At 43.0% G+C, this 8,200-nt stretch overlaps 1 protein-coding gene across 1 annotated transcript in view; it reads left to right on the forward strand.

The window, feature by feature from the left end:
- The first annotated feature begins 4,164 nt into the window (after positions 1-4,164).
- LOC147010637 (uncharacterized) overlaps positions 4,165-8,200 on the forward strand; it is a 20,453-nt gene continuing 16,417 nt past the window's right edge. The window contains exon 1 of the mRNA XM_085859781.1: positions 4,165-5,366. The gene's annotated coding sequence lies outside the window, so the exon portion shown is untranslated. The remainder of the gene's footprint in view (positions 5,367-8,200) is intronic.

Here is an 8,200-nt window from a genome sequence, read left to right on the forward strand (position 1 = left end):
TGATGGATGAGTTGGTTCGGTGAAAAGAACAAGCCGATTTGATTTTGGTTCAGGTCCGAATCCAGATCCGGCCTATTAGTGGGATACAAAGCATAAACTGTTCAGCCTAGCAGAGGTATGCACTCTACCAACTGTCCATCCATGGGGACCAGACTGTACAGAGTATTGGTGCTGTCTAAGCAGTCTCCTTGGCTATTGGGCACAATCCTGGACAGGTCACCACTCCAACACAGGATACCAGCAAGCTGGCACTCATTTTGCCAACCTCAGAAGGATGACAGGCAGAGTCAACCCCAGCTGGTATTGATTTAACAGCCAACATAGATTTTAACTCAGGATGCTCAGATCCCAAGCCCACCACCCTAACCATTTAGCCAACACCAGGCACACCAAGTTCCCTTCTCGTTATTATTAATCTCGCTTGGATTTTCATTCGGTATCAATCCATATAATGTGTCATTTTGGTTATAAACAGTGTCTGTTTGGCCATGATACAAACCCCAAAAGTCTATTTGTTGTTCGGAAGATACAACCACATCTTTCATGTTCAGACATTTAAGTTACGATGGCCCGCTGCTTCCATGCCCTTTTAGGATTGTGTGCTTTGCTATGCTCCACTTCCTTGTTTCTGTTGTATGTTCCCCCTCCATACAGGACCAATTTAGGGGACAATGAACAGACACTTCCTTGGAGCACCGATTCCTCTACATCAAAACTGGCTCACATCGGCACTAAGAAAGACTACTGTACAGATTTTCAAATCACCGAGTATAAAATGAGCATTCCTGGTTTCATGCAGTCCTTTTTTTTCTTTCTTTCTTTTTTTGACAGACCGTTGGGTAATTGTTCACATCTCACACGGACCGAGAAGTGACAAAAGTGGAACCAATTGTGCAGTCGTGGATACACAGCCACTTGGTAATGAATACAATTACAGATGTGCCATATCCTCTTGATCGTGTTATTTAGTGGCAGCTTTGTTGCTGGACGATCAAGGAGGGGCTGTCAGGGTCATCATGCTTTCTTGACCAACAAAACTTCCTGCACCAGTACGTGCCACCTTGCCACCGTCCAACAAACCTGAGAGCAAGAGTGAATCAGGTGGCATCAACTTTTGATACCCCGAACCTCAGGAAACCTTCAATTTTCTTTGTATTCATAATGTCCGATTGCAACATTGACATATGATTTCATATCAGTTTCCTGTTTTTTAAAATGGAAATGATTCCCTGAGTTTTCTGGCAGGAATTCTGGGTGTGAAGCACCGGGTGGCGCTACACTATTGCCAAGCTTTGCGGGCACACTGGCAGTGGCGAGTTCCCACATGACAAGTTTGTTGGGGTGGTTCTGCCATGCGCCAGGTAAAGGATGGCTCGCCCTGTTACTCATGGATCCCAACCCAGCACAGAGCATCCTGTTTTGTAGGCTTTTCAGGTGAACAAACAGCCGTTCCAGCAAAAGTCGCTCGTGAAGCATGTGCCAAGTCGACCTGATGAAATCGTTGGTGAAATATGGACCAAAAGCTTTGCCGTGTCTGCAAAGTCGTAAACACCATTCGGCATCATTCTTCCATGCCTTCAGCCAGAAGTGCCTGTTTTTTGTTTGTTTGTTTGTTTTTGTTCCAGAAGCATCTACGACAAATTGATGAATCATTTGGAGTTGATCAAATTCAGGTCTCTTCTTTTTTTGCCGATGGGCAGACAAATGCACTTGTGATTGTATTATTACTCGAGTGTTGAATCCGGCTGCTTGTCGGGGTCGAACTGACCTCACCTTCAAGGTCTGCAGTATGAGATACCTTTCTGATGAGACTCTGTCACTTTGTGGTGAATGTCAGGCAGGTGTGAATCCGTGTTGGACTACGGATGAACTGATGACTTGTACATGTTTCTGTTTGTGTGTGTGTTGCCCGGTGATCGTACGAGCAATTATAGACTTTTTAGCCAGTTCACAACCACTGCTTACAAAGACAGGACGTCAAATGGATTAATAAATGCTGTCTGAAAAATGGCAAAGTATAGCAGAATTTGAGCGAGTTGGGACATCCCATCCAGCAGGCGGTTCTATGCCAATGGTGTAAAGTGCCAAAGCACTGACATTTGCATCATAATGATGTACATGCCAATGTGATGACACTTAATAGAATTAACAGCATATCGCTCATCTAATATCATTTTGACCCCTGTTTCCTCAGCCAAATTGATTGGGAAAAAACTTGATTTAAACAAGACAAAAACATAGTGTTTTCCAAAATACAACTGAAACGGATAAATTGCTTTAAAGGCTCACGATTCGTGAATTGCCAAGGAAATGAGATAGAGGTCAAGGCTGTGTTGGACAGCAATGAAATCTGAACACCAACCCGAAGGCTGACAAATTTTTGTACCGGATACGGAGGTGGATCAATCAGTCCAGAGCTTGATAGTAAGAGGCGGTGACCGACATGAAGGGAATTTGTTCTGCTGTTTTTTATGGAAATTTAAATTTTTTATAAACAGCAGTGTCATTTGCAATGACTGGACATTTAAACAGTAAAACCACTCTCGTTTTATTGTTCAATGATGTTACACCACAATATTACCGAAGAACCATCAAATCGTGGGATAAATAATGCTCACCTAACAAACCAAATTGGACAGCCGGCTTAATGTTCCCTCCGGCTCCGAATGGTCATGTATCAGATGGCAGATGTTAGGCGCAAAGATTACTGCTGAGAAATCTTAAACATTATGAAGACTTCATTTGAGCAGTTATATATTGTTTACATCTACTATATACATATAGTTATAATGTATACATATACTAGCAGGGTATGCTTACACATTGTGAGGAATAACGAACCATGCTTCATCATATCTCAAGTCACTCACCTGCATTTGATTTTTTTTTTAATTCATTTACGGATGCTTTCCAATGGTTCTGGGATTTTTGTTCCTGGTGTAGCGGCTTCGATGTCCATCAGCACACACAATTACCATGCTTCCCCATTGTCTCAGGTCGCTCACCTGCATTTTTTTTCATTTTTTTTTTCATTTATTTGTTTTCATTTTTTTTTTTCATTACCTCTGTCACCAAAGGTGAAGGAGGTTATGTTTTTACTCCTTTCTGCTTGTTTGTCTGTTTCTTTGTTTGTGTGCAGGATATCTCAAAAAGTTGTGTATGGATCCGGATGAAATTGTGGACAGGTTCGGTGTGTGAAAAGAATGAGCTGATTCAATTTTGGTGAATATCCAAATCCGGATCTACATACGACAATTATTAATTTTTTTAAGTAATTCTTCACCATTGAAAGATGGGGCCAAAAACGATATAGTACCGTATAGCATGTTATTCCAAAAATGTATTGGGCCCGATATGTTCTCGTGGATCAGGCATTACGTGGCAGAGGTATGTGCTCCACCGAGTGCCCTTCTAGTTTACGGATGTTTCCCGATGATTCTGTGATGTTTTTTTTTGCGGTATATCAGCTTCGATGTCCAGCGGCACACCAAATTTCAGCTTTCTACGTCACCCAGAAGGTACCAATCTTTAAATAAGTCATTCGGTGAGTCAGTCAGTGGTTAAAATGACTTATGTATGAGATACACACTTACATACATGTACTGCATTATTCAACAAATGTACTATTTTTTTTTTCTTCTTCTTTTATACCCATGTATGCACGAAATTGCTGACACGTCGGTGGCATGTTCCACCAACCCATAAACATTTTATGTGCACATGTCGAGGCTCTCCTGGAAAAGGTTTTTGTCCGCACACAGTGGTGTTGATCTGTCACGATGGAGTACAGAGGCAGAGACGTGCTCGTACGTACACACTGTGGGTTTAGTTAAAACTACCCGCAATATAAACCATGGTGTAAGAAATGCCACGTCTCTGCACCGCCTTTACAAGTGCGGTGCACTCACCGTGCGTTACTCGCCGGCGCTTTGTGCCACGGCCAAAGGAGGTTTTGCAGGCGGCTCGAGGTCTCTGCACCAGCTGCTTTCTCTTTTGGGTTCTGGCACAGCTGGGCTGCGTGAAAAGGAATGGTTTTTTTTTTATTTCCCCAGGATCATTGGGCCAGGCGTGAACGGGTATGGGGGTGGCGATGGGTGGGTGTGCGTGTCGGGACGAGCTATATAGGCTTGGGACGAGTTGGATGAAAGGGCGGTGGAGGGGGGAACTTGGAGAAGGTGGAGGGGGTGTCGAGCTGTCTGCTCAGGCTTCGCCACTAAAAGGTTTTGTCCGCCCGTTGCTTTGTTAGAAGTGCCTGAAAGGCAGCTCTGGCGGCCTTCATGAGATCGGGACCAGGAGCTTTCAGGGCGGCCGTCTGAATCCACGGGGGTTGAAGAGAATGATCTGCTTTTGGAGCAGACGGCAATGGAGGAAACTAAGAGAAATGAAGACAAAAATCGTCACTTGGGACTGATTGTACAAACATGCAAGGCACATTTTGAAGGGAATCTGAATTCTGAATTCTCACAAACATTTCTTTTTTATTATTGGACTGATTTGGAACATCTCAGGTCACAAAGTTCCCATATTTATGTTGTCTTTATGTACATCATTTGAAGATTTGGACTAGATATACCATACTGCATTGCTTCTCGGGTATCATTATGTTGCTCAACGCTTTTGTCGCCCTGCGTTCTGTGATGACCTCGGCGGAAGGGCTCCGCTTCACCAATATGGCCGCCGCGTGCTTGTGAAGCCCGTCGGCTTCTTTCACCACCTCGAGCGCCTTTCATGGCACACAAGTTTCCTCCAACATGCCTCTGCTGTTCTGGATGTTCTGTTTTCGGAGGATAAACCCATGTGCTGTCCGAACGTCATTTTTCATGAGTGATTTTGTGGCTTTTCAGACGAGGGAGAGGGGAGGTCATCGACCTTTTTATTGTTGTGGTTTTGTTTGTTTATCTGTGTGTTTGCTTGTTCGCTTTTGGTTGCGTTCCGTATTGATCACTGTATTCAGACTGTGTGTAACGTTTGTCAATTTTATAATTTCTTTTCTGCAGTCGTCATCTGAGGCTCATGCAGGAGGTTGCAGATAAAACACTGGCAAGACAAAGGCATCGGTAGACGTCAGTGTCATCTTCCCTAAATCACAAGGACATTTTAGTGGACAATGGACAGACATATGGTATATGGGATTTGAATCTGGTTTGCCTGCATCGTGAACAAGGCGTTCAGATGGCAACGTAAAAATGTATTTACGAGGACTTATGTATCAGTAGATCTGCTTTTATTCCATCCCTTAATAAATCGAATCCATGTCTCGTTCGAACACTGTGCAGATCAACAAAAACACCATTTGAAGTGGATCTACAAGGCCCTTCGATTGTGGACTCGGTCTTCGTGGTTGTTTAGAAGGCTAGGCCATCTACGTGAGTTTGCACTCTACACAAATTCCTGACTCCTGTGCCGTTTTGGATCCATGATGTTTGGAAGAATGTATCGCGTTTTGAATGCGCAGATATGCTTTCGTGATTTTTCTTTGGCTGGAAATATAAAATATGATTTTGGGGAAACTGAGCACTTACTCGGATAAGTTGCTCTGCCGTTCTTCCTTTTTGAACTGTATGGCATCAGTATTTTGTCCTTTTTAAAAAAAAAAAAAAATTCATTTCTTCATTTATTCGAAGATTGGACATGAGGGATGTGTTCCATTAGCAAGCAGCTCGCTTACCGCTTAACAAGTGGCTTACTTGATTCAAAGCGCTCAAGCAAGCACTCCAACGAAACGGATTGCTCAGCACCGCTTAACATGGCGGCCTACATGTAAAAACAACGCAACCGTGGGACTCGAGCAAATGCTACTGGGGCCGTCATCTTCAGTTTTACTGGATCCTCTTGTGAAAACTTCCTCAAACGAATTTATTGTGTTTGCAGCGGCTGCAGAGTACGAGGAAGAGGGAAAGAAAGATAAAGAAACGGGGAGTTAGAAGAAGGAAACCCCTGCCAAGCTCATCTATGGAATGAAACATTGTACATTTTGGGGAGGGGGGAGGAGGGTTTTGTTTGTTTGTAGAATTTAAAGAATGAGTATGAAAAGTATAAGTAACAATAAAATTATGAAAAACAAGTTTCAATAATATGATTTAGTATACATAGCAGGGATATGATTCTGTACATTTCATTGGTTGTTGTACCGGTATCATTTTGAATCTGACTCGGGCGTCCATTTTGGCTCACATAACAGGCACCTCCCTGAAATTGGTTTCTCCACTGGCTGAGTGGCTCGGAAATCTGCTTCTAAAGCAGTTGACATAGAATGGCTGGCTTGGCAAGCGATATAAAGCCGCTTGCTAATGGAACATACCTGGGAAGAACTTGGCAAGCTCTCAAAGGCGGTGGTTATCGGGTGGTAAGGAACACACTCAGGAGGTGCTTGGTAAGCGGAGCGAACTATCAAGGGAGGTGCTTAGCGGGTGGTAAGCAAGCAAGTTGCTAACAGAACACGCCCACTTATCAAAATATGTGAAGTGTGACGAGCACTCCCCTGATGTCCAATGGACATAAGGTCCGACACCAAAGGTTCACCTCCAATCCAGAGGCCTCAGCCCAGCAACTCTGTCAGGACTTTATGTCCAATGGAGATCAGGGGAGTGCTCGTCACACTCCACAAATTTTGATTTGCCCACTGATCGCACCACATGCCTTCTGGTTGAATGGTTTGCATTTGCGGGAACAATCATCTGGGTGGCAGATGGATGGTTGTTCTTTGCAGATTATGTGGTTTTACCGTGTCAGAGATAATCTGCAGCGATACTCACCATAACAGTCAGGAGGTGCATCTGATGTTTAAACGTCCACTTATCTTTGTAAAATGGCTAACGTACATAGTTGCATTCAAAAATGATTGCTGATTGCTGATTGCTGATTGCTGATTGCTGATTGCTGATTGCTGATTGCTGATTGCTGATTGCTGATTGCTGGTTGCTGATTGCTGATTGCTGATTGCTCTTTTTTTTTCTTTTCTGCAATGCTACTTTTCATCTGAATTCGTTAAGGTTTACAAATGAGCAAAAATCCTCCATCTTCTTTCACAAAATGCACAGTGGAAGGTACACAGAAAGGCTTGGTGTCCAGGCCGTCGTTTTCAGTTATTGTCGATCATCTTATTGTATAAGGAAGAGTCAACAGCAATTACGGAGTACAAGGAAATTAGTTGATTCTGTTTACAGCGTACAAGGAAGTGGGAAATAAAGATAAATAAATATGCAGTCAGAAGGAGGAATCTCCTGTCAAGCTTATCTATGGACCCGACCATTGTACATCCCCCTTCTGAAACCATTTATTATCTCCGCCACCAAAGGTGAAGGAGGTTACGTTTTCACCCCTTTCTGTCTGTTTATTTGTTCGATTGCATGCAGGATATCTCAAAAAGTTGTGGACGGATTCGGACGAAATTTAGAGGACACGTTGGGTGTGTGACAATAAAAGAGTTGATCCAATTTTGGTGAAGATCCGAATTCGGATCAGGATCTGATAATTTTTTAAGTGATTCTTCACCATTGAGAGATTGGGCCAAAAACAATACAGCACTGTATAGCATGATATTTCAAAAATGTATTGGGCTCTATGTTCTCGTGCATGGAGGAGGTATGCGCTCTACTGAGTGTCCTTCTAGTTTATCTTTCCTTCACTCTTCCTCATACTCTGCAGATGCTGCTAACTCAATACATTTGTTTGAGGAAGTTGTAATAAGAAGACCGAGTAAAACTAAAAATGACGGATCAGACAGTATTTTCTCGAATACCACAATAGCATTGTTACCATGGAGACCACCATATTGTGAAGTGGTGCCGATCGCCCTGTTCTGTTGGAGTACTTGCTGGAGCACTTTAAATCAAACAACCTGCCTGGCAAGTGATAAGCAAGCTGCTTGATTTTGGAACACACCCCAGGATGTGATATAGTATTGACTACTTCACAAAGGTACAATACAGCACCACCTCCTGCTTTTCAGGGTCTTTGGATGGAATGTGGTCCTGGAATAGCTAACCTTGTTTGAAAATTGTTTTGCATTGCATCGTCGGAATAATTGTTCGACGTTGATGTTCTCATTAACAGTAAAACATGCTCATTGTAACGTTGTCAATTCACCTTTTGTTTGTCTGGTGATTATTATGTACTAGTATTGCCTTTTTACCTCCACCACTAATGGTGGGTGGAGGTAATGTTTTCAACCCTGTCTGTCTGTTTCTTTGTCTGTCTA

Source organism: Eptatretus burgeri, chromosome 16, assembly GCF_056783735.1.
Source record: "Eptatretus burgeri isolate ZD-2024b chromosome 16, Ebu_testis_v1, whole genome shotgun sequence".
Taxonomy (NCBI): domain Eukaryota; kingdom Metazoa; phylum Chordata; class Myxini; order Myxiniformes; family Myxinidae; genus Eptatretus; species Eptatretus burgeri.